The sequence below is a fragment of the Pteropus medius genome, unplaced genomic scaffold (assembly GCF_902729225.1).
Source record: "Pteropus medius unplaced genomic scaffold, Ma_sr-lr_union100, whole genome shotgun sequence".
In the NCBI taxonomy this organism is placed as follows: domain Eukaryota; kingdom Metazoa; phylum Chordata; class Mammalia; order Chiroptera; family Pteropodidae; genus Pteropus; species Pteropus medius.
This window is the reverse complement of record NW_024349796.1, coordinates 11,177,448-11,203,244: the sequence shown is the minus strand read 5'-3', so window position 1 is coordinate 11,203,244 and position 25,797 is coordinate 11,177,448. Positions and strand designations below refer to the sequence as shown.

The 25,797-nt window shown below is 38.1% G+C and overlaps 2 pseudogenes; both read left to right on the top strand.

Annotated features, from left to right (window-relative positions):
- The first annotated feature begins 5,933 nt into the window (after positions 1-5,933).
- On the top strand, positions 5,934-6,052 carry LOC120619417 (uncharacterized; annotated as a pseudogene).
- Positions 6,053-24,984: 18,932 nt separating this feature from the next.
- Positions 24,985-25,103, top strand: LOC120619348 (uncharacterized; annotated as a pseudogene).
- The last annotated feature ends 694 nt before the right edge of the window (positions 25,104-25,797 follow it).

Genomic DNA, 25,797 nt, shown 5'->3' with positions numbered 1-25,797 from the left:
TAGGCTCCTCAAATTAGCACCGGTCAAGCAACTGGCATGTGGCATGTATGCCGATGAATGACAGCAGCCTATCACCAGCTGTGCATGTCAGGCATTTAAGTAAGTCTGACACTTGTGAGACAGATGGTGAAAAAGACTATTATAAATATATATATCCCCGATTTTTTAAGCTTCCATAATACCATTTTGCCATGACAACAATTGGCATATTTTGATTGTCATTTGTTTTGACTTTAAGAAATATATAGATGTTATATATAATCATACCTTAATTTTCTGGTCACTCTTCAGGATAATTTAACGATAGTATAAAGTCTCTCTACTTAAAAGATAACTATCTGAGTAATTTATATCTCTTCTGACAACCTCACCGTCAACCTATCTAGGCTGTACACTGAGGAATTGATGTCTTCTGCTCTGCCTCTAAAAGGAAAGATAGAAGGGTTATAGTACATTAAAAAAGCATGAGTTTTGTGTCAGAAAAAAAACTTAAAATCACATTGTAGTTCAGCCACTACCTGGCTGTGGAAATAGAAGCAAATTACTTAAATTCTCAACAACTCAGCTTCTTTATGACTTCAAAATAAACAGTAACATCTATTCATAGTAGTGATGACTGAGAATATGAATTATGCCACTGATGATGATGTATGATAATATAATAGCAAATGCATTGTACATATATATGAATACATACACACGCAGTATATATAAGTTACGGCCAGCAGTATGCTGATTGCTAGAGCACCTCAACGATGTTACCTCTCATAATATTCTCAACAATTCTTCAAGGTGTGTACTTAATATTCCCATTTTACAGATGAAGAAATTGTGGTTCAGAATGTCTTAAGACCACGCTCGAGATGATATGGGTATTTAGCTGATAAACAGAAATACAAACCCTGGTCTGAAGAAGACAAGGCTGGATGCTTCAGCTTGCCGTAGACCTTTTTGCGCTATACTCCAAGGGTTCAGCCTGATTTGTCCTTGTTTACTGCCTGCCACGAAGCCTTACAGCTTTCGGCATTTTTCTTCCCTTCACATGTAATTCAAAACTTCCAACAGAACCAGTGATGTACCCAATGGCCCAAGAAGACAAGTAAAAAGATAGAACATAAATGGTGGGATTTAAAATGTTCTGGAATCTTAGGTAGGCCTTCGCATAAGTTTTATGAGGTCTCTATATTTGTCTCATAAACAAGTTCTATTTGTGATCCCAGTGGCCCCACAAAGTCCTTGAAAAAAATGGCAACATGTTTTTCAAAGTTTACTAAAAAGAAACAACCATTTTGATTACATATTAACTGGTAGAAACATTCAAAAAAAAAAAAAGGAAAATTCAGAAAATGACATTCACATACAAAATTGTACAATGGAAAAACCAGCTTTATAGAATGATGGGCAATTATTTATTGATAAATAGGTATCTTCTTCAGTACACTTAACTTATTCTTTGTCATGTAGTCATGGAGAGTTACCTTGGCAACGTCTGCAATGCTGTATGCATGGGATTCTGACCCCTCAATGTCGGTAGTTCCCCGGAGCATGGGTTCTTAAAATCTCTGTTTAGAAAATGAAACCATGAGGACATGGGATACTTCTAAATAATCTCTGTCCAAAAACAAATGTTACATTTCTTAGGATACAGACTATCCAGTACACTGTAATGTGGTGAGCCGTTTTTGACTGTAGACATTTACATTCGTGTCCATTAAGGGAGTTCTCTAACCAACATGAGTTGCGATTTCTCATGTTTTCGGTTATCCCGAGTCGTTAGTTTCAATCTCTAGCCTGCGCTGTCAACCACAACCTAATTGCAGAACCATAAAATTTATGAACTGATTATTCCGTTCCTCATTAGAAGTTACTCCTTTTAAAGTTTTATCGTTCATTTAATAGTTTTATGGTGTCAGGTTGCCATTCGTGTTCTGATAACACTTACATTTTTGAACTATGGCCATTATCCCCCAAGTTTTCTCTAACTGTCACACATGGAAAAACCTTTGTCATCCAATATCCAGAATGTTTTTTTTTTTTAATGACAGATAAAGACGTTATTGGTGATTCCTTGAAATTTTCCCCTATCTCTGAGCCATAGCAGAATTTCATTATTGTATGAAGTATGTTTGTTCACAAATTTATGGTTGCAATTTGCTGTATATTGTCACTCTTAGTACACATTATTGAGGTTGCTGCCCTGTCATTGGAGCTGCTGATTTGGCACAGTGTGAAATTGCGAACTACTGTAATTTTTAAATTCAAATTGGGTCAGCAATTTGCGTAATTGTGATTCTTTCTAGCACTCATACCTGTACTTTAGTAGGACATGAAAATTTATTTACTAATTTTTCCTGATAATGGATATAATACACATTATCTCCTGATATATTGTTTATACGTATGTGCTATATATGTATGTACAGGCTAAATATTTCTAATCTTTCGTAAATGGTATTTTCTATTCATTCTAGTGACTCTATTTGATCTAGTTTCTCGATTTCTTTTACACTTACTTTAATCCAGGAAACTCTAGGCCATCTGTGCTTTTACCTAATGCTGTACAATAAATTACCTGTAAATCCTAGCAACAAAGGTTTATCACTTCAATTTCATGGGTCAGAAACCAGGGAGCAGCGGAGTTGGGTTCCTCTGGCACATGAGGTCTCCCAAGGTTGTAGCATAGCTGTCAATCAGGGCTTTTGTCTCATCTGAAGGTTCAGAGGTGGAGGATGCCCTCCCAATCTCACTCCCATGGTGGTTTTCAGGTCTCAGTGTTTTTCTGGCCATTTGTCAGAGACTGCGGTTCCTTTCAGATGGGCCTGCTCCAGGGGCTGCCCATCGTGACCTGGCATTTGGCTTCCCCCAAGTAAGTGATCTGATAAAAAGTGAGTGAACCATAAGTTGAAGCTGCAGTGTTTGCATATGCTAATCTCAGCAGTGACAGACTATCATTTCCACTGTATCTCTTCATCAGAAGTGAGTCACTAAATTTAGACCACACTCAAAAGAGGAAAACGAATTTCCATCTCTTAAAGGGAGGCACATTAAAATGTTCAAAGGCATGTTTTTAAAACCATTACACCCATTCTCTGTGTAAGAGGCGCAGTGATCCTCCTAAAATGCTACCGCTCATTCTCCCTGTATATCAAATGTCACCTGTGTTCAGCGTGCACTTGGGAGAGCATCCTCCAAAATAACTTAAATCTCACATTTCTGATGCAATTAGAACTGTGTGTATTGAAGAACCAGCAGCCGCATTACTCAAATACGGTATCGTAGCTGGACACCTGGGAGAGCATGGGGCTGATCCATGTGCGGGGAGTTTTCATTCCTGCACTGCGTCCTGATGACAATTTATTTTCTTATTATCTGCTAGTCATTCTTCTGAATAGATATTCTGTTTCACTTAATTCTCAAATCAGCCCTGAGTAGGCAGGATCACATTCCCTGTTTCATAGATGAGGAAATCCAGGCTTAAAGAGTTCAGCATGCTACCCGAAGCCTTAGCTAAAATATGGCCTTGTCTCTTAACCAATAAGATCTTTTTTTTCCCTTGAATGTTACCAAAGGCATGTGCGCATGCTTTGTCATTTCTTCATATCATGTCAGTAGAAGCACTTCCTTCTACCACCACTGAGAATGGCTTCTTGACTAACTTGTATAAACTATCGACAGTCTTTAATAAGTTGTCCCGTAGACTCTAAAGGCTTATGTGACTTTAAACTTCCATAGGCACTAAGGAGGGAGCACCCTAAATTTACTGACTCGCCCAGATGTTCAGCTGAAGAGAAAGGGTGATGCCTGAAAGATGGTAGCACTGAAACATCAAAAAATGAAATCAAACTCTTTATTAGTATTTATTCCTGATGTTTGTTTGATGAGGAAAGCGTACCATGCTTTATGGAGTGGAGTAAGAACTTGTTTCAGTAACTCATGGTTGTACTTCTGAGGCCTGTGGCCAGAGGCCAATAAGAGAACTGGAATTTCTTTTCAATGCCTCGTTTCAGAGTGTTGTGTATTCTGGGAAGTGAAGTGAGTCACTATTGAGGATGTGTGGGCTCCAAAGAGAATAAGGAGTGACTTGGTGAGAACTCGTATTGTGGCTTGATATGTACAGAGAGATAGGTAACCTTAACTTATATTTTGAATATCTGCACGGCAAGAAATTTCCAGAATTCTTTACCCCCAAATGGGCATCCTTGGATGAGATATTGTCACTGGTGCCATTGGCCAGTCAAGACAGTGAGATCGTTGGCAATGGCCCAAGGATCAGCAGAAATGCTCAGATGAGGCTGGTTGTTGGCAGGGTATCTTTGCTAAGGTTATAGCATAACATTTGGCCATTTGTGCTGACTCTTGTGTTTGTCCTTTGTCAGAGTTATTTCAGTGAAGGACTAAGAAGTTGCAGCTCTCCAGTGAGCATGGTGATGATGTCAGCAGTGAAGTGTGTGACCTCTCATTGCTGCTCCCTTAGTTTATTCCAAGGGACTCCCCAGGTAGTCAGGGGGCTGAGGAGAGTGGTGATCTCGTCTGGGACTATATGGGGACCCTCATGGGTAGGGCCACAGTGTTAAGGTTATAGTTAGCCCCCTGTGGGTCACTGATTTAGGCTGTTACATGGAGAATCAGTGAGGATAATTACCCCTTTTCTAAACAGATGTAGTATAGTGGGTTTCCATCCTCAAACATCTTATTTTGCACGGGATTGTATTAACTATTTTAATGCGGGGCAGGGGAATAGGTCCATGGAATCTGACTATATGAAGTCAATTTGAAATAGTGAATATGGTAAAGTTTCTAGATACAAAGTCAATGTTCAAAAATTCATAGCATTCCTATACTCTAACAATGAATTTTCAGAAAAAAAACGAAAAAAAAAAGAAATCCCTTTCGCAATTGCAACAAAGAGAATAAAATACCTAGGAATAAACCTAACAAAACATGCAAAGGACCTATACAATGAAAACTATAAGACTCTATTAAAAGAAATCAAAGAAGACACAAAGAAATGGAAAGATTTTTCGTGTTGTTGGATTGGAAGAATCAACATAGTAAAAATGACATATTACCTAAAGCATTATACAGATGAAATGCAATTCCCATCAAAATTACATCAGCACTTAAAAAAAAAAATAGAACAAAAAATCATCAGCTTTGTATGGAAGCACAAAAGACCTTGAATAGTCAAAGCCATCTTGAGAGCCAAACACTTAATTTAATTTTAATTTATTACTCATTGCATCATATTGTTTGTGTCCAGTATGTAGTATTTTAGGGTTATGCATGTTATGATCATGGAGATTTAGGCAAGACTATAGTTCCAGCCGGTAAGGTAAGGAATACTTGGTTGTCTCCTATTCTATATTCCGTAATTCCCCTAAGATTGTAGGGGGGATACTTTGTTTAAATTTAGTGGAATCCCAGGTATAACTGTAATTTTTTCCCATAGTAATGATCAAGGCCATGGACATTTCCATTTGGTGCATTTCAGCAGATGTTAAAGTTAATACAGATCTATTTTATAGATACACACACACCAATCCTTACCCTTTTATCTTTCTGTCGTATAAATTATTTTAGTAAATTTTGGATTTCTGATTCAAATTACGGACCTCTGCTTCAGTTTTATAAAATTTCCTCCACCTGTATGTAGTTTTCTGTTTTTCTTTTCTCCCCTAATATTTCTTTCTCCATCTTTCTCTCTCTCTTCATTTTTCTCTTTTTCCATATCTCTTTGTTCTCATTACGAATACATGATTTTTTTAACAAAGCTGTATTGTATAGGTTTAGGTACAATTCAGTTTATCAAACTTTTAGGTTATGCCAAGCCCATGTTAGATAATTAAATCCATGCTATGAAAAAACAGACTCATTTTCTTTTAAATAATCCGGAGCTCACTAAAGAGGAAAATTTAGAAAGAAACGATAAATAGGTCTACAGCCCTGCTACCCTGAACAAGCCTGATCCCGTCTGATCTCGGAAAGTAAACAGGGTCAGGCCTGGTTAGTACTTGGATGGGAGACCACCTAGGAAGACCAGGTGCTGTAGGCATATAAAATAAAAAAAATAAGAGATTGTAAACTGACAAGGTCCTTGCAATCTGTGAGGTCAACCAAGGGTTGCTTCGCCTAAAAACAAAAACAAAACAAAAAACAGAAGATAGACTATATATTTTCTGCGTCTTGGCCTAGGAGAAGCAATTGCTGGAAAGAATCCTACGTGTACTGCATACATTGAAGGAAAGCTGTGTGGCGCATTCTTCAATTGCAACATCCTTTCTCCTTTCTATTTCCTTCCCTCTCTGCAGAACTCTCTGTTCCATTGTGCAGTTAGGTTCTGCTTAAGGGACGGCAGGATGAGGGAAGGTCCAGGAATGAATTCTTCTGACCTGGCTAAACCCTAAGGTTAGAAGGGAGGCATTTTCTAGGCATCTAAAACTCCATTGCCTCCCCTTGCTGGGTGGCCTAGAGCTGCCAATGGCTCCCTCCTGTCGATATACCCTGGGAGCAGGTGACTCTCCTTTGTATATTCCCTCAGTCTTCTCCATCTTTTTCCTGATGAGAAAAAAAAAAAATTGGTTGTTACGATACCCAAGAAATATTTTTTTTTTAGTGAAAAAGTTTGTTGAAATGCAATGTAATAAAAGCAAACAAATAAAAATAAATGCTTGCAATTCCCCACCCTTGACCCTTCAACTCTTCTTGCATATTTTGAGGAGAATGTACAGGAAATCTTTTCATGAGATAAGACAATAGAGAGCTAAATTGCTTTAAGGAAGGAAAGAGGCAGTCGGCAGCAGGGGACACCTGTGAACAGGGGTCGGGGACAGCTCAGGCCTGGGGCCTGCAGGGGCTGGAGGAGAAAGAAAGCGAGAGAGGAGAGGCAGCATTTGAAGTCTGGAGTGTATGTCGGCGTTGTCTCCGTTACTGTAAGAGATTTCCATTATTTCCAAATTTCCAAAAGCATTTTGCATCATCAGTGTTTCTTGAATCAAGTCTAATTCTTAGATGTGAAAACACGCTGGGATAGACGTCAAACTGAGTGGGATTCAGAGCAGGGGGTTACAGTTGAGAGAAGGCTCACCGTAGAATGCATTGAATGATCCTGTTGGCAGAAAAATAATAAAATCTGTGCCAGTAGATGTACAGTAAAAATAAAATAGCATGATGTGCATTGTGCATTGACAGTGGATCTCTCTTTTTTTGGATGACGAGAGGATGAATTTGCAAGGGCTTGAACATCTGTTTTTTTTTTTTTTAATTTTTAATTTTTTTTTGTTTTTTAAATTTCTGCAGTGTTTGAATTTTGTAAGTTAAATGTGAATTAAGTTTCTCATTAGAAAAATAAGACAACAAAGATAATACAGGGGCAATATCGGACACATCTTTATAATGGTGTAGGGGAAGATTGCAGAAGATTTAGTGAGACTCCTAGCTTATGTGCTGAAAGAGATGGTATCTAGCCTGTCCTGAACACCGATTCTGGCACAGACCTGTGTGCCATCAGATCCCACCCTGGAAACCCGGCAGATGCTATCATTTCCTTGTTACTGATGAGGAGCATGACACTCGGAGAAGTTGAGCGACTAGCCCATGTTCACATAGACCGTAAGCATCAGAACTCAGACTTGAACCTGGTGCCGACTCTCTCCGGAGCCTGAGATTTAATAGCTTCCTTCTGTGCTTCCTAATGAAATCTACAAATATTTAATGGATGGGGGTGGATATATTATAAGAGCAATTAATGGTTATAGATTAATTAATTGAAGAGATCAACGTTAGAAGAGTAAAGGCATGTGCTATAAAACTTAATTGATCGTGTTAATTTATAGTGTTGCTTATTCGACTTAAGACTTTGAAATAATATGTTGCCTCATTATTTTATGTATATTTTCCTCCACTTTCGTCATCCATTAAAGGTTAACTAGTAAACCAAGTTTGGGTATATTATATTAAGCAATAATTAAATGCATTTATTTGTAAATCTCTTATAAAAATTTTTGCAGGAGTACATTAACATTAATGCAACCAGACAGATCATTCTCTTATGCATTATGTCATTTTCATGCATCATCTCAGCTGAGAAGTCTGACTGCAGTGCTTTCCCTTAAAGTCTAGATGGCAGCAGAGGTGCAATAATTATGAACATTTAGCACAATATATTGACAATGTCCTTATGAAAATCATAAAACTTTAAAAATCTTGAAATCGGATAAAGAAATTACATAGAGTTAAAATTGGCGAGTGATTCATTTTTGCGTTAGAGTCTGTATGGCAATTATTTTGTACCATTTATGGTATAATTTAACAGTCTTAATTTCACGGAACTGAAATAAGAGTTAATATAATATTTACTATAAATTACATTTACTGAGCCAAATTTTTCACTTTTCTAGATTTGTGAACACCTTTCCACTCTCTGTAGGAAAAAGAGAGAGAAATAGAGTGAGGCTGAGTGAGAAAACATTTTGAGACCATGTGAATTAAGAAAGGCTAACATTAATTCTGCCTTTTGGATCTCTCAGAGTAACCTGCAGTTACATTTAGGAGATTGAAAGCACCAACTCTAGCAGATGAACATCTTTAAAAGGCATTGCAAGATAGCTACTCACTAATTACTCATTGATTGTGCCATCTATTTAAGGCACTATGGATTTATGTATAAAGGAACAAGAAAAAAGAGACAATGTATTACCCTAAAGTATTCATTCCAATCAACTAACGTTGACCGTTTTGATTTGGTCTTGCTGAGAGTGGACTATCTCCTTCACATCCACTAAACAGCTACTTTAGCGTCCTGGCAGGAGCAGCTAACAGGCTCAGATGGAGTCACTGAGGCTAGCTAGTTTTAAAGGGGCTGTGTACAAAGATGTGGCTAAGTACACACAGGGAAGCACCCTGAGGTGGGCAGGCAGCAGACACGCATCTTACCAGCCTTAGACTTAAAGGGGCTGGTAGAGGGAGATTAGAAACCCTGAAGCTGACATTGAGAGTTAGTAGACATTAGCTGTGGACACCTGAGGATGTGTGTGGCTGGGAGAAGCCAGGAGCCCAAGGGCCTGTCCTGCTCTCTTTCTGATGCGGGTCCTCTGCTGATGCCTCCTTCACTGAACCCAGCTTGGAGCCACTGAGTAGGCAGAGCCATTCACAAAGACCAGCTCGTACGGAACAGGAGAAGGGGAGAGGCTGGGTTTGGAGGGGTAGATAGGAAATGGCCTATATAACCACTGCATGATTTGCTGGGGCGGCCATAACAGAACAGCACAGACTGGGTGGCTTAAATAATGGAAACTTATTGTTTCACAATTCTAGAGGTTGGAAGTCCAAGATCAAGGTGTCGGCAGGTTTGGTTTCTCTTGAAGCCCGTCTTCTTGGCTTTCTGACAGCTGCCTTCTCACGCTGTTATCACGTGATCATCCCTCTGTCTGTGTCCTAATCTCTTCTTATAGTGAGATCAGTCTTATGGAATAAGGCCCACACTAATGACTTCATTTAACCTTAACTAACTCTTCAAAAACTCTCTATCCAAATACAGTCACATTCTGTGATACTGGGATGTAGGACTTTAACATACAAATTTTGGGGGATACGATTCAACCTATGATACACCAACTAAGTGATCACAGGAAATCCCAGGAATATTTGTGGTGATCGTGGTGCTGAGGAGACAATAATGGTAATAGTAATGATAATTGAAAAACCAAGATTATTAAAACTCCAACTAAACATCATAATTTTAAGTCATTGAGATGACTTGAAAACATTTATAATTTACTTATTATACACGGGTGACATAAACATTATATATATAAATGTTAATACACAAAAAAACAACTAACACAATACTAATAAACCACATAGAGAAACCACAGAGTTCTTTGATTTTGGTAAACCGATGATCTGTGCCAACGTGATTTCAAATGTTCACAGTTCCAGGTGGAATCAGAGGGCTCTGTCCCTTGATATAAAATATATTCTTCTGACCACCACCTGCTGTACAAAGCAAAACTGTACATGAGGCCAAGGCTTAAAATTTTGCCAACACCAGAATCCCCACATTCTCTCCAGCCTCCATTCTTTGAAATCTGTTAGAGGAAGATTTGATAAATGAAATTTATACTTTGAAAAATGATAAAGTTTAATATATTCCCTCATTTGAATTTCAATGGGACACAGAGGCCTAACCAAGAATTTCCCAAGCTCTCTTTCCAGAATAGTAATATTCTGAGAAATATTAATCTATATTTCCTTTCAAAAGAGGGTTCTGTGAAAATAAAATACACTTAAAACAATTAACCATAGAAAGTTGAACTACATATTTCTTTTAGAGCCTCTCAAAGCATGTTTATATATTTAAGGTTCTAATAATACAAAAAGTTTTCTTAACCTTGCGTTAAAGCAAATAAATAAAATTGAAGAAAGTCAGCAAATCAGTAGGCCAGGAGCAGAGGAAACAGGCACAGTTTCTGGCCCTGCAATTGTACTAGAAGCTCATATTATGTCCTTGTAACTCCAGGGACAGTTGGTAAACATGCATGCAGTCTGATGAGTAAGGACCCTTTATGCTGTGCTGAAGATGACAGGTAGAGCATGCACTTGACATCAGGGGGCACTGGAAAGTTCAACAGCAGCAACAAAAACTTTCCTAAAAGAGCGACTTCTGGTTTAGATGCCATTTGCAGTTGCAGAGAACTGTTATTTAATTCAGGAGTCTGACTCGGTAATAAAACCTGTCCTTTCTGGGATTGCACTTAAAGTCTCACAGGCTGGAAAGTTTCTTTGGTCCCTTTCTGTCGTTCGGCAACCTCGCGGACATTTAGAACTCTCTAGTGCACTTAATATTGTCAATTTAATGCATTGCATTCAAATGTCGGGTATAAAATAACATAATAATAACTGTAGAATGCACTAAGAGGTTGGCTCTGAAAAATGCCGGCCTCATTTTTCTCATCAAACTGTATCGGTGTCGTCTTACGGGACAAGATGACCACGGTATCAAAGGGAGGATGCAGAAGAAAGGGAAGACAGCATAGCCTCCCTCTTTCTAATAAGATTTATGGCTCTTATTACCCCAATTCCACTACTTACCTACCAACCTACACACACACACACACGCAGTAGCACCTACGCATCCACGTAAACTCACGCATCAAGCCACACATACTGCAATCTGCCGACGTACGTGCATTTTTCGTGGTTTAGCATCAATTTCTACACCAAGCTCTCTAGAACTACAAGCAGGGAAATGTTCCGAATCTTCTTATAGCTTCTCCTGGGACAGAAATAACAGGTAGCAAAGAGGTCTAGGCATTATTCTTTTAGCTTCTTTGAGGAAATCTCGACGGGCAGATTCCCCTCTATTCTACAGTATTGGTGTTAAAAAAAAAAATGTACAGAAACGTTCATCTCTGGAGTTTTACAAACATCACATGTTCCTTTTGGTGTAAAAGCAAAGTTTACCCTTTGAGAAAGTGGCTTGAGGTGATGTTATACAGTCAGCTCTCTGTCTCCTCTGGTTCCACATCTGCAAATTCTATCAACCACAGAGCAAATAGATTTAAAAAAAATAATAAAATAGAAATATTACATTGTTGCTGATGAGTAGTATGCGGTTAGGCTTACGATGGTTGCTTTTATACTGAATGTGGATTCCATGTCCCATATTTTGTAAGGAAATAAAAAGCTAAAGCTTTAAAATTCATGTTTGTAATGCCCCTGCTCCAAGCAGCTGCAGAATGTAATCGGTATGGAAAATCCAATTTCTTGTGTGGGTCCCTCCTCAGACAGGGGCCAAGGGAGATGGCAACCCCACTGGGATTCTGACATGATGACTGGGATATAGTTGGGAGCATACTTCCAAGGCCCAAGTAAAGGTGTGTAAGACATTTAAAAAAGGAAGTGATTATACCTGACCTGGATAAGGGAGAAGCACTCCGTATCCGATAAGTGTGGATTTGAGTATTTCTGTGTGTACATGTATACTGAAGGTTTACAGTACATAGTCCAGCTTTAATTTTTAGATGTGATTCATTATTTTTTTCATGTAAAACCATTTTCAGAAAATTACGAATGCCTCAAGAAGAGAGGTTCTTGATATTTTCTCTTTAGAGTAGATGTTTCTCAGCACACACCATCTGTGTGTCCAGTGCCTCTAACTCGACAGTCCATGCGTTTCTTAGAGACTGCAGTCCATTAGGCTACAGCTAGCATCAGATTAGTCATACAGAGAAAGCACTTGGAACCCCATGTGCACGACTTAAATAAGCCAATCCATTGTACACCAGGTGTAGCGAAGAATATCGGAATGCTGTTCTCATAGGTGTTCCTCTTGTGAGCTCTAGACATCACGGTGTTCTGAACATGATGGTCTCCATTTAGCTGTGGACGCCTGAAGAGCTTTTTCATGTCACATATAGGCAATACGGATTAGAAGTACTTGGTGCCTGTTGTAGCTTTGGGAGGGTTGATAGGAATCTATTATTAATCTCATTACCGAGCATCAAAGAGTTCTAGACTACTGAGTTGGCTAATTAATATACTGCTGGGAAAATAATTGCAATGTAGCAAGCACAACTGCAGGATAATATTCATCTTTCATCCTGACAAGAAGAATCTGCAAAAATATCATTTTTTATAAAACAGGATTTATTATTTTTTATTTCCTGGATAGATATACAAAAGGTAATAATTATGCTTTAAACAAAGGCGACCATGTGTAATCTATGGTTATCTAGTCAAAATATTAAAAATTCAAAGGAATTAGAGATAATTTACTTTGGATTTATTTTGGTAATGTTTAGCCTTTCCCTGTTAGAATGGGGGAGCTTGGAGGAGGAGGAGAGAGCGGCCAGTAGTCTGGGCTTCTGTCTCACCTGTCCCAGTACCCCCTCTTGAACAGAAATGTCTCCACATTGACTTGTACATATTAGATTTCCACTCGAGCTGCTGTTTGGACAATATTTTTGCTGCCTACAAAGTCTGGTGGGCAGTGACATTTTGAATTAAAGCTGTGATTTTGGGGACAGGTTGCCCGCATGTAAATCTCTGGCATTTTACAGCTTTCACATAACCCCTTTCTCCATTAATTCCCTCAACTATAAAATTAGAATAATAAAAGTGGCCCCTTTAAAGGGTTTTCAAGGTGCTAAGAACCCTGCCTATTAATGCTTAAATGCTGTCTGAATGTTACTTCTCATCTAGACATTACATAGGCCAGTAGAGCTTATCAATTGAGAGCATTACACAGCTGGAGGGAACTTATGGATCGTCTGTGATCTCTAAAAACACTAAATATGGTGTTTATATCTACATGGCTAAGCAGTTGCTGAGACAATGTCAGAACCTAGATCCTCACTATCTTTTATGGTAGTGTATGTCACTTCTACCTACCAAGAGGTTAAGGTGGGGATGCTTATGGTCTATGACTTAAAATTCTACCCCAGATGTTTAAATTGGAAAGTTTCCTTTTTGAACGATAAGCTCTCACTTTGTTCTAGTAAAGCCTTCGTTTATAGAAGTGCATATGGAGTTCCAGATGGTGCTAGCTAGATGGAGCGTTCTCTATCTCAAGCTGGCCATGTCTGATTGCTCATCTTCTCCAGCTTCAGTCCGACCCAGGGTCTCGCCCTGAAGTGGGGCCTTTTCTAAGTGGTGTCTGGGTGAGAGCCAAGCACATTTCTTGGGTCAGGCCTCCTGTTCAATAAGTATTTCTTGAATAATCAAGTGCCACGAGACTGAAGCTCTCCTTTGTGCTGCTCCCATTGAAAGCCCACCTTTCAGGAACCTTGCTTGACGTAGGAATGCTGCCTAAGGCTGGACAGTTGGTGAGCACTGCACAAAGACACCGGGACAGCAGCCTGATGCACCTGCTGTCGAGCTGAGTCCACCGAGAGTGCTCGTGCCCTTTGCTTTGCATAAAGTTTCTATCCCAGCTCTGCATTGGTGGAGTTGTGTCTGTCCGCCGAGAGTTGCCTCATTTTACTGTGTCTCACAGAGGTGCTTTTCAGGCTGGAAGCACCCGTGCTACTGATTAGGTCAGAATTCTCCACTGACCAGTGTCTGGTGTTGTCAAGTTGGTCTCCTGTGGCTAGCCTTGAAGCTGGCCACCAGTTTCTATGTGTGGGTAACCATGGCCTGTCATTCGACGTTTCTGACACTAATTTCTCTTATGTTAACACCTTCGTGGCCCTTGACTGCTTGTTAATTATGCTGGCTAACTCTGTTTTTGCACCTTAGCCTGGCCCCAGCTCACGTGGTCCATCACAGTTGAACCTGCCCGCTCCACCTTAACCAGCTGCAGCTACCATCTGTCTCATGTCTCGTCTCTGTTCCTGCATCAGACTTGTTCCTGTGATGCTTTGATTTTCATCTGTGCTTCCTCAGACAGTCCATCCTAACAGTATTTTTATTTTTCAAATTCTAGTTTTCTCTCATTTTACTTTTCTGCTTAAGTTCACACCGTATTTCTCCACATTTTGGGCTTCCACTCCCAAATGCTGACCGCTACAGGAGCGCTGTCACATGCTTCTCTTTCTCTGCTCTCCGGCATCTCTTCTGGACCTGCTAGCTATCATGAGGATTGCTAGAAATGTAGAGAGCATTCCATCCATCCAGTCTGCACCACCCCGTTTCCAGCCAGATTCCAGTATGCATGTCTACACAGTTCTCTTTGTATTGTGGGGCAAATCTATATTTTTAAATGGAAAGTTTTGTTCACTAACATCTTTTTAAAGAACACAAGCATATAAAATGATGTTGTACCAAAACACTACTTTTTGACAAGTTGTCAATTACTTTTTTTTTTTTTAAATTTTGGAATCAGTTAGAAACTGAACTACTGAGAAGGTGTCAACCATTCCTTTGCTGCTCCTGATAATTGTCTTTATCTTGAAATCTGAATTAGGATTTTAAATTTCTAATACTGGGCAGAAAATATCTATTTTAAATAAACAATAATTCTTACAGTTCTGACTTATGCATGTATAAGGAATGCAATAGACTGTTATATATACACACATACACATCCAGACATATATAATATATACTTATATATATTATATATGTACACACATATATATTCTGCAAGTTATCTCTCTCTATATATATACTTATATAAGTTGTATGAATCTTCTCATCAGATCAGTTTGATCATCATGGATCTTGAGTCTTTAATACTGTCAAGTGGCTTATAAGATATCCTTCAGTTTTCTTAGGGTATTTTTAAAGCAAATATTTAATTTTCTTCTCTTTACTCCTCTAACATGGATATTCAGTGTTCAGTTTTAACTTTTGTTTAGCAGCATTTTCCCCACTAAAGAATCATAATTAAAGAAAACTATTTTAAAAAACTTTGCCAGCTCTTGAAGGTTCTGAGCAATTAGGCTAGGTAATTAGAAACATGACAAAAGAGAAGCTTGAGAAAAGGATTTAAACCCCTATTGAACATTTATATGAAAACACGAACAAAGAATAGAGGAAATTAAAAGCATAGTTTATGTCAGGCGGGCAAAGGATAAAGCCAGTTATTCTCAAACATGCTTATGTAGATTTAGTTATTCATAATATGTAGAGAAATCAGATTTGCTGGAAGAAAAAGGAAATAGTTATTTTCATTTTGCAGGCAAAATATATGCCTACACGGGCAAAGGGTTTTTCTACCTTGCAATGTCTTTCTTTTCAGTTCTTCAAACTATAAACTAAAGAGTGGTCCAATATATTACCTGAAATTAACCAGGTAAAATTACCTCCTTTGCAAATCAGAAGATAAATTTCGAGATGAGGGCAGTAGTTTTACATGCAACGACTCATCTAGTAGCAGAGACCATTGATGGCATTGCAAAGGAAGCCAGGCAGACGCATTTTCTGGATGAACATGATCTTTCAACTGTGCATTGTTTGGTGACTCGAACTATTGCCCCAAAGAGGAGGTTCACAAACTTAGGACAAGCAGAAAAAAATCTAGAAATGTAAGGATCACCTTGGGAGCCCTATATTTAACCTAAAAGGAACAAAATAAAACCAAAACAAACAAGCCCTTTCTATTACTAAGAGAAGGGGTGCATTTTTTTTTCTGCCTAGAAATTCTTTCTCAAACAATCTGAAAGACCTAAAATTGATTGATTATAGGTTTCTAGGATAGTGAGATGAAGTGTGCGCAAGAAATAGTTTATGTTTTAGGGTTTTGGGGGTTTTGTTTTAGCACTAACAGTTTCCTGGTCATACTTCTCCCCTCTTTAAAAAATGTATTAAAAATATGCATGTCATAAGATTTACCGTTTCAACCATTTTTAAGGGTACAGGTCAGTGGCATTGAGTGCATTCACATTATTGTGCAATACCACCAGCACCCATCTCCAGAATTTTTCCATCTTCCCCAAGTGAAACTCTGTGCCCATTAAACACTCACTCCCCATTTCTCCCTCCCCCACCCCAGAAACCCTATCACTCCACTCTCTGTCTTTAGGACTTGGCTGCTCTAAGAACCTCAGAGGGAGTTCTTATTTTTGTTATTATTATTTTAAATTAATTTATTAATTTCAATTAGTTTCAAGTATACAGTACATTGGTTAGACATCTATATAGTTCATAAAACGATACCCCCAATTGCTCCCTCCCTCCCCTGACCCTCCACCCAGCCAACGTATTAATGCTAACTGCATTCCCTCTGCCATGCTCCTCATTCCTGTAACCATCCATCAGCTACAATTTGTATTTCTTTAGCCCTTCACCCCTTCTCCCCCAGCCCCCAAACCCTCTCCCCTCTGTCACCAAATTGCCCACTATATTTGTGAGTCTGTTTTTGATTAGTTTGTTTCTTTTTATTCCTTAGATTCTGCAGATAAGTGAAATCATATACTGTTTTTCTTTCTCTGTCTGACTTAAATACCTTCTAGGTCCATCAGAGCAGTATTTTTTTCCATCCCCTTCCTTTGAGTCTGTGTGTGTCTTTTAATCTGAAGTGAGTCTCTTGTAGGCAGCATATGGGGATCTTGTTTTCTTATCCATTCATTCACTCTATCTTTTAGTTGGAGCACTTAATTCTTTTCTATTTGAGATACTTATTGATAGGAATGTAGCTGTTACCATTCTTTATTCCTGTTTTTGTTACATGTTTTTTCTAAAAGAAGTCCCACCAATATTTCCTGTAATACTGGCTTAGTGCTGATAAATTCTTTAGCTTATTTTTGTCTGGGAAGCTCTTTATCTGTCTTTCAACTCTAAATGATAGCTTTGCTGGATAAAGTATTCTTGGTTGTAGATCCTGGGTTTTCATCATGTCAGATATTTTGTACCAAGCCCTTCTGTCCTGCTTGGTTTCTTTTGAGAAATCAACTGCCAGTCTTAGGAGTGCTCCCTGTAACTGCTTTTCTCTCACCGCCTTTAAAATTCTCTCTTTGTATTTAACATTTGGCATTTTAATTATGCTGTGTCTTGGTGTGAGTCTCTTTAGATTCCTGGTTTTGGGGATTCTCTGAGCTTCCTGGGGTTGTATATATATTTTCTTCACCAGGTTAGGAAAGTTTTCCATTATTTCTTCAAATAGCTGTTCAACATCTTGTTTCCTTTCAGATATGCCAATGAGATGGATATTTTGACCTTTAATAGTGTCCCATAGGCTCCTTAAATTATTATTATAAACTTGGCTTCTTTTTTCTTGCCATTCTGATTGAGTGTCCTTGGCTTTCACAGGGAGTTCTTTACGACTGGTTTATTTCACTTAGTGTAAAGTTTTCAAGGTTCATCCTTGTAATAGTGTGTATCCAAAGGTCCTTCCTATTTAAGGCTGAATAATATCCCATAGCATGTATATGCCACCTTTTCTTTATCTCTTCATCTGTCAGTGGACACCTGGGTTGCTTCTTCTGTTTAGCTATTGCGAATAAGGCTGCTTTGAACATGAGTATATAGATATCTTTGAGAGTCTCTGATTTCACTTCTTTTGTGTATATACCCAGAATTGGAATTGCTGGATCATGTGGTAATTATGTATTTCATTTTTTGAGGAGCCACAGTACCGATTTTCGTAGTTGCTGTATCATTTTACATTTCTAACAGCAATGCACAAGGGTTCCAGTTTCTCTACACCTTCACCAACACTTTTTATTTTCTGTTTTGTTTTGTTTTGAACAATAGCCATCCTAGTGGGTGAAGTGGTATCTTATCATGGCTCCACTTCTCTCTTTCAGTAGGATTTACAGCCAACAGAAAAAATTGGCAAAAATCGACCAAAACCAAGGTTTGACACTGATGCATCTTTTCTCACCCTAAGTTTTATATTTGTAGACATTTATTTCTATAGCTGGAATTCTAGATATCTCTATGGGCATAAAGGGGGGTCAAGATTCCACTTAACAAAACAGAGTCTATTAGTGGGGACTAAACACCTTCACCACACATAGATCTGATTTCAAAGGGATGATCTGTCAGAATATTGTGGAAATTAATGTTGAGAATACACAAATTTCTAACATAAGATTCTTCCTCAATAGGTGGTCCTCTTAAATAGAATATCATGATTTTGACAGTTAATTATGAACCAGAAATATGCGGATTGAAATGACTTTGGACATCAGGAAAGCATTTGGTATATTTTATCTGAAAGGAGTCCTGCACAGGCCTGTCTGCTTCACGAAAAAATTAGTCAAAAGATGAATGGCTTAATTTTGCTCCTTTCCTGCCCCAGGCTTCTTTAAATATCTCAGGTGGTCTAGTGGAATTCAGCAATAACATGACAGTTAATAGAATTTTATTTGCCTGGTTACCACTCTTACTATAATATTGACTTTAAAAGCACACGGTAAGAATGTCCTTCAGTTGTGTCAAAAGGCACATTTACTGTTTTTTTTTATTTCTTCATTAAGTTTAAAGTCATAATGTCTTCATTTTGTAATTGCAGATAAATTGATGGATTTGCTAATTTTAATTACTTAGCAAGTAACCATATTGTCCCCCCCCACCATACACACACTATTGTTTTTCATTTGTATTTTGGATATTTAGAATGACATTTTTCAAAAATGTGTTTGCTCAAAATATTTTGCAGCAACACCTCATTTAAGTAATTGGATTTTGTTGTTTTTTGCTCCCTGAAGTTACATAATTTTAGAATATTTGGGCTAGAAGGAAACAAAGAAATTAACCCAACATATATACTAATTTTGAAGAAGAGAGAATTGATCCCTTGAGAAGGGAGACTGACTTATTCAAGATAAGATCCTTGGTTACATACAGACTTGAATTACACTTTCGACTGGCCAGGTGGTAATTAATTGATCAGCTACTCACTTTGCATCAACTGTCATGCCATAGCCTGACGCAAGAAAAACTGCATGAGATACACAATTAGGTAAATGATAGTTCAATGTCCATATGTTTATTAATACTTAACCATTTTTGTTGGAAATATTTCTAAAATGTATTTGGTGTTCTTCCTTTCTTAATTGATGTGCAGAAACAACCAAAAAAAAAAAAAAGATTGTAATGTTCAGCATGAATGTGAGTTATTATATAGTTTCAACAGATAAGGTTGCAGGCAGCCTAGTTTTACTGATATCTGCATCCTGCATTATGTTATGAAGGAAGGCCATGTGACACATTTAAACACTGAAAAAATTGTCCCCATTCTTCGTGACTGAGATCCAGAACTCCGAGATCACAGAAGTTTTGACCTCTGTGTAAGTATGCTATTTCTGAACCTGTGGCAGAGAAAACGTGCTGCCTGGTTCTCTTATCATCGGTAGGGGGCGCTGAGTCACGACTCATACTTAGGGTCCTGTGGAACTGGGGTTAAGATGAAAAGGCTTCTTCCTGTGTGGTGGTTTTGTTGACACCTTTGTACACATTGTCCACATCTATCTTTTTATGTGTGATTTAAAAAATCCTTTATATGTGTCAGTAATTCTTAAAACTGAAATTTACTGAACTAAGAAAATGAAATAAACTAATTTAGGGAATCGTGACTAGTACACATTACCTTTTTACTTATAGGCAAACGTCTCCTGCACTTTTAAAAAATTTAATTCAAACAATAAATTTATGCATTTATATATACATTTGTCCTCACTCCAAAAGGCGGCCCCAGTGACCTCAAACAAAACATAGCATTATTTGCAAGATGAAGGTTTAGAGATAATATATACCTTGAAGATTTTTCTGTCCCTGAGCTTTACAGTTTAATTTCCACAAACTTTTCTATAGAACTTTATCAGGGGACATAAATTTGAAGCAGATGGACACAGATGGTCCTGCTTCCTGACCTCAGTCACAGGCTTTCCCTGTGTGTCCTCCGGAGGGCATGGGTCTTCATGGTCTTCCATGGCCTTGGGCGGTCTGGATGCTATGTGTCAGCTGGCTATGCTGACATGTAGAGCTGGTCAGCCCCCACAGTTAACGTGTACCCTCCAGGGCCCACCAGACTCATCGTCTGAGTATCTCGCTCTGTTGTAAAATACCGGACACAATAATTTTTTCTATTTATTTCTTTAAAAATTTGATAATTCCAAGCCCAGCATTATATATAAGTACAAGTATTATGCAAGAGAGGCAGTATGGCTTATCTTGTCTGTACTTATAAAGACTGACAGGCTGGAGAGCTCCAAGTAGCCAAATCCATAGAGTTATGAATCCTAATTCTATGAAAATCACTCGCTTAATATTCAGTTCTGACCAAGACTCTGGAGCTCTCGATCTTACTCTTCATTGTGGTGTTAATAATAACTGAAAATTGATGAAACCCTAGGGGAGATAAATGATCCTCCAAATAAAAGCTATTTAAATTATCCCAGTCCCATATTTTTAAAAGGGAGAACTACACGCTGTTTTTATTGGCAATCTAAGGCCAAATTTCTCTCAAATTTCAAAATAGCCACATTGACCTATTCGATTTTATGTGTGCACCAAATATTAAAATAGTTATGGGATTTCAATATTTAAAGGGCATCATTAAGAATTCTGTCTAATAAACCAATTAAATGCTTTATAGTTCATATTTATTTTTAATTAAAAATTACACATTATAGGATGTTTTTCTATAAATGTGAACTATTTTCATCAACATATAGATAATATTTGGTTTCAAGCAGAAATGCACCCAGTATGATTAAAACAGTGAGAAGCTGGCTCTGTGTAGTAGGCACATTCAATTCTCAGCAAGCTTGGTCAGTGAGATTGGTTATTTTTTTAGTGGGGAGAGGCATCTGGCATGGTGAAGTGCATTCAGAAATATTCTTGTGGCCAGGTTTTTGATGGACTCCTCTGCTTAAATATGCTAAAATTATATTGCTTAATTTACACATTTATCCATAATGCATTGACCTCTGAATCTCATCATCCAGGAAGGTCCACATAAATTAAGAACCCATGTTCTAAATTTATTTACTGAATCAAGCCAGTCCATAATAAAGACAAATAGTTGGGCCACGTTGGTTTAACTCCTGGTAGAATTACCTTTGTTTATCTTTAGTTTTGTCTGGCAGGAGTCAAAATGATAAGCACTGGAAATACCTTAATACAAAATACTGTTATATGTATTTTAGAGATTTTTTCCCTTCTGTTATATTTATTGAGCACTTATTTATTTATTGAGTACTTATTCTCTACTAGGCACTGTTCAAAGCCATAGTGATATAATGGGGGGCGGGGCAATCTGTTCTTAGAAAGCTTACTTTCTAGGAATTGTGGGGTACAGAAAATACATGATAATAAAAAAAAAAGAAATGGCGTAATCTCTTATAGGATGATAAATGTGGAAAAAGTAAAGCAAAGAATGAATGAGAGTGGTAAAGACAGCTGCGATTTTAGAGTAGCCAGAGAATGTCAGTTAGCATCTTGTTGATGGGATTGATGGATTCTCGTGTATCCAGTCCACAATTCTTCTCTGATATCTAGAATCATGCACCCAATCACCCACTTTGATTTCTACTTGGTTTTTTTTGAAGATATTTCCAAATTCACATGTCTAAAACGGAACTCATGATCTTAGTTCTTGGTAGAAATCTTATCCCTTATTCTTATCACTTGTCAAAAATGATTGGAAATCTAGTTGTCACCACTCGCCATGAAACCCACCATTAATGCCTCTTAATTTTACTTTCTCTGGACTTTTCCAGTTTGTTACCTTTTCCATCTTAGTGGCCTATTTCCTAGTGCAGTCATTTTACCTGGTTCGTAATGACTTCTTAATTGGTCACTCTGAAACTGGTCTGCCTCTCTTTTCATCTGTTCTCTGTCCTGTATCCAGCAGGGTCTGTAAACATGGAGATCCAAGCAGGATTTTTATCCTCCTGCGTTGAAAGCACTTCTCATGGCTGGTCTGTGAAGTCTTCTGTGGGCCAGGTCCTCTTTATATCTCCTGCTTTATTGAGTTCACCTTTGCGCTCTGATTTCTGGTCACATTGGCTGTATTTCACTCGTTGGAATATGCCCCGCATTATTTCATCTTAGTGTCTTTTAAATATTGTTCTTTTTGCCTAGGGTATTCTCTTCTCCTTCACCACATTAATCCTGCTATCAAATATCAGCTCATTCATCGGTTCCAGTTCTCCCAGATTGCATGATTCCTGCTGCAGTTCACTCTGTTTGTCCCCAGTCACCTCGTCTTTATGTCACTTAATACAGTTGCTATTTGCTATTTATTATTTATTCATGTGGGTCCTTGATCTATATCTTAACCTGTGAAAAATTTCATGGATCTCTTCAGGCAGTCGATTTCATGATTTCATAGGACATTCTCTCCTTACCTAGCATCCTTGTGATAAGCACCCTCAGAACCAAGTTAAATGAAAATATTTAATTATCAGAAAATATCATGAAATACATACGAAATAATATTTTCTTGGGCAACTTCAGCCTGAAAATTCAGACGTCATCCACACAATTAAATGTTTTCATCATTTTTATCCTTATGCAGGAAGATATAAAAATATGGAGACACTTTTGCTTCTGAATTTAGCCTCCCGACCTTCCCTGACCTTCACTATCTGACTTCTACTCTCAGTTCTCCATCTCCCAGGTGAACCATTAAATACAGCAAGTGCCAGGCTGCAGAGATGCAAACTGGCAGAAGAGTCCCTCTCTGACCTGCCTCAGCTAAGATTCCAACTTTGAGGGATACTCGCCCTGATCACTGACTGGCTCTCCTGGCCTTTCCTTACAAAGTGACTTTATGACTCAGTTTTCATGGGACAAGAAGTTTGTGAGGCAGCCTCTGAAAATTTTTGTTACAATGTGTAGCATTCAATAAATTCAAAAAAGATACTTTTCTTAAAAGCTCTTCATGTTCCCAGTCCCATTCATCACTCCTGCAATTAATTTTCTCTTGCTGTGACTATTACATGTGATATTCTAAGTATCTAGTGCAAAAGGAACTATTACCATAGGGAATATGTAAGATTGAAATGTCATAGTCTAGCTTAATAAGAAAATTCAATTTTCTTATTAAAAATATTTTCTTGCATTTTCATATTGAAGTATAATTATATTTCAATTTAATCTTATTTAATTTGATGGATAAAATGTAGTAAAAATGTGTTTCTGACTTAAGGTCATAGGATAATATCTAATATCCTCTATGGAACTTCCCGTAGACCGATCTCACGGGAGAGAGATGGAGGATGATTTGACTTTGATAAGTTATCATTTTCAGTTTGCTCTTTTCTAAGTGATTAAAATATAAAATAAAATCACTATTAGTTATATTTAGTGAAAGGAAGCACTAGATACAAATTATGGGAGACAAAGAAAGAAGGAACTATCTTAACGAAGACATCTATATAGAATGCTTGTTTTTATAAACAGGGATGGTTAAAGGCAGTGCCTTTCACATGTATTCCTTCAATGGAAAGTGATTGAGTTCCACAATATTCTGGGTTCTGGAAATATTTTCCAGAAAAGAGAGATGGCCTCTGGTCTTCTGAAGCTAATAGGCTAGTTGGAGAGATGGGAAGCAGATGTGTTCAGTAGGACCTGAGAAAGTTCCGGAACATGCTAAGAGAAACGAGGCAGGGTAGGGAGACAGAGTGGTGCTGTGCAGGGAGGGGGTTGCTTTTTTAGAAAGAGGTGGCAGGGAGCAGCCAACCTGACATTCGAGGAGAAACTTGGATGAGGTGAGAGTGCCATGTGTTGACATTCGCAGGGAAGAGGATTTCTGGATTTCTGTGCTAGGATGTGGGGATAAAGCAGCAGCTACACTTAAGGGAAAGACCACACAGTCTACATTTTTTGCAGAGTAGAATAAGGAAGGCGGTGTGATTGAGGTCTGCACAGTGGAGAAACACATGCATTAGACTTAAAGGCCAGTGGAAGCTTTCTGGAAGAACTGGTCATTATTGCAAAAATGATAAGAATTAAACTAAAACAAAATGGGCATTCCAGAAAGAGAACAGTATGTAGGTTTGTGTAAAAGAGTAAAGTCTACTTAGGGATCTTTAAGGAAGTTTCATCATTTATTTTCTGGCCTGACTAGGAACGGGCCTCATGTACTCATCGAAAGAGTTTTCCTACTCTTAGACCAATACAGAGGAGTCACCAAGAGACTGTTAGTCTACAAAATGACATGATCACATGATCACATTTTTAAAATGGAAGTGTGGCATACGTTGAAGGTTTTACTGTCAAGGAACCAGACAGGTAAGCTACAGGGTAGCAATGGGGTCATGACATTTTTCCAGTATAGGGAAGGATCATAGCCTGAGCAGGGTGGCACTGAGGTGAGCAAGAAGTGGCATTATAGGAGTCTTCCTGTGTTAAATTACAATCAGCTAATGATTATTTATATCTTCTTAAAGCACATATAATGATAAGAAAACAAGACCTAATGCCATTTTTTCTTTGTGTTCACTGTCTTTGTGAGAAATTCTACTCTACGGATAATGGGTATGTCTGTGTATGGAAACAAAGGGCATTACACTTTTAAATATTATTTGTCTAATGTTACAGGGTAAGCTAAGCATTCTTTCTCCTCAGTTTTGTTCAAATTTATTAGACATTGTCTATGGCCATGCCACCCTGTACAAGCCCGATCCCGTCTGATCTCAGAAGCTAAGCAGGGTCAGGCCTGGTTAGTACTTGGATAGGAGACCACCTAGGAAGACCAGGTGTTGTAGGTGTAAAATAAATAAAATAAAAAATAAGAGATTGTAAACTGACAAGGTACTTGCAATCTGTGAGGTCAACCAAGGGTTGCCTTGCCTAAAAAAAAAAAGAAAAAATTATTAGATATCCACTGAGAGCACAGATTATATGGCAAAAAAGTGAAATAATCAGAACACCAAGGCACATAGTCTATATTCTCAAAAATAATTCAATAAGAAAAAAATATATGTATAATATAAATTATATGTATTTTCTATATATGTGTATAGTTTTGGTTTATAAATATAACATGACTTGGATTGGTAGCTTGGAAAAGTGAATCCATTATCAAGAAAACTGACAGCTCTATTATATGTTTAAATAGAATCCCTCTAGCCCTTATTGAATAAAAGCTTTTCTCTTGGTTCATCTAAATGGTGCCCTCTGATGAGCTTTAGACATTATCAGTTAAAGGAGCGAAGTCCTCAGATGAATGGGTAGGCCGAGAACCAACTGTCTGCTGCCAGGGCTGAAAAGCCAATTAAAGTGGAGGCCAGAGATGTGAAAAGAAGAGAAGCATCAACTAGAGCAAGTGTGAGCTGGGCGTAGGCTGTAGAGATCGGGAACTTTGCACTCCATTGGCAGGTCTGCTAAGGAAACTAACCTGTAGATACTTTTCTCCAGGGCTTTGAAACTCCCGAACACTGGGATTCAGGGAGGTAGCAGTCT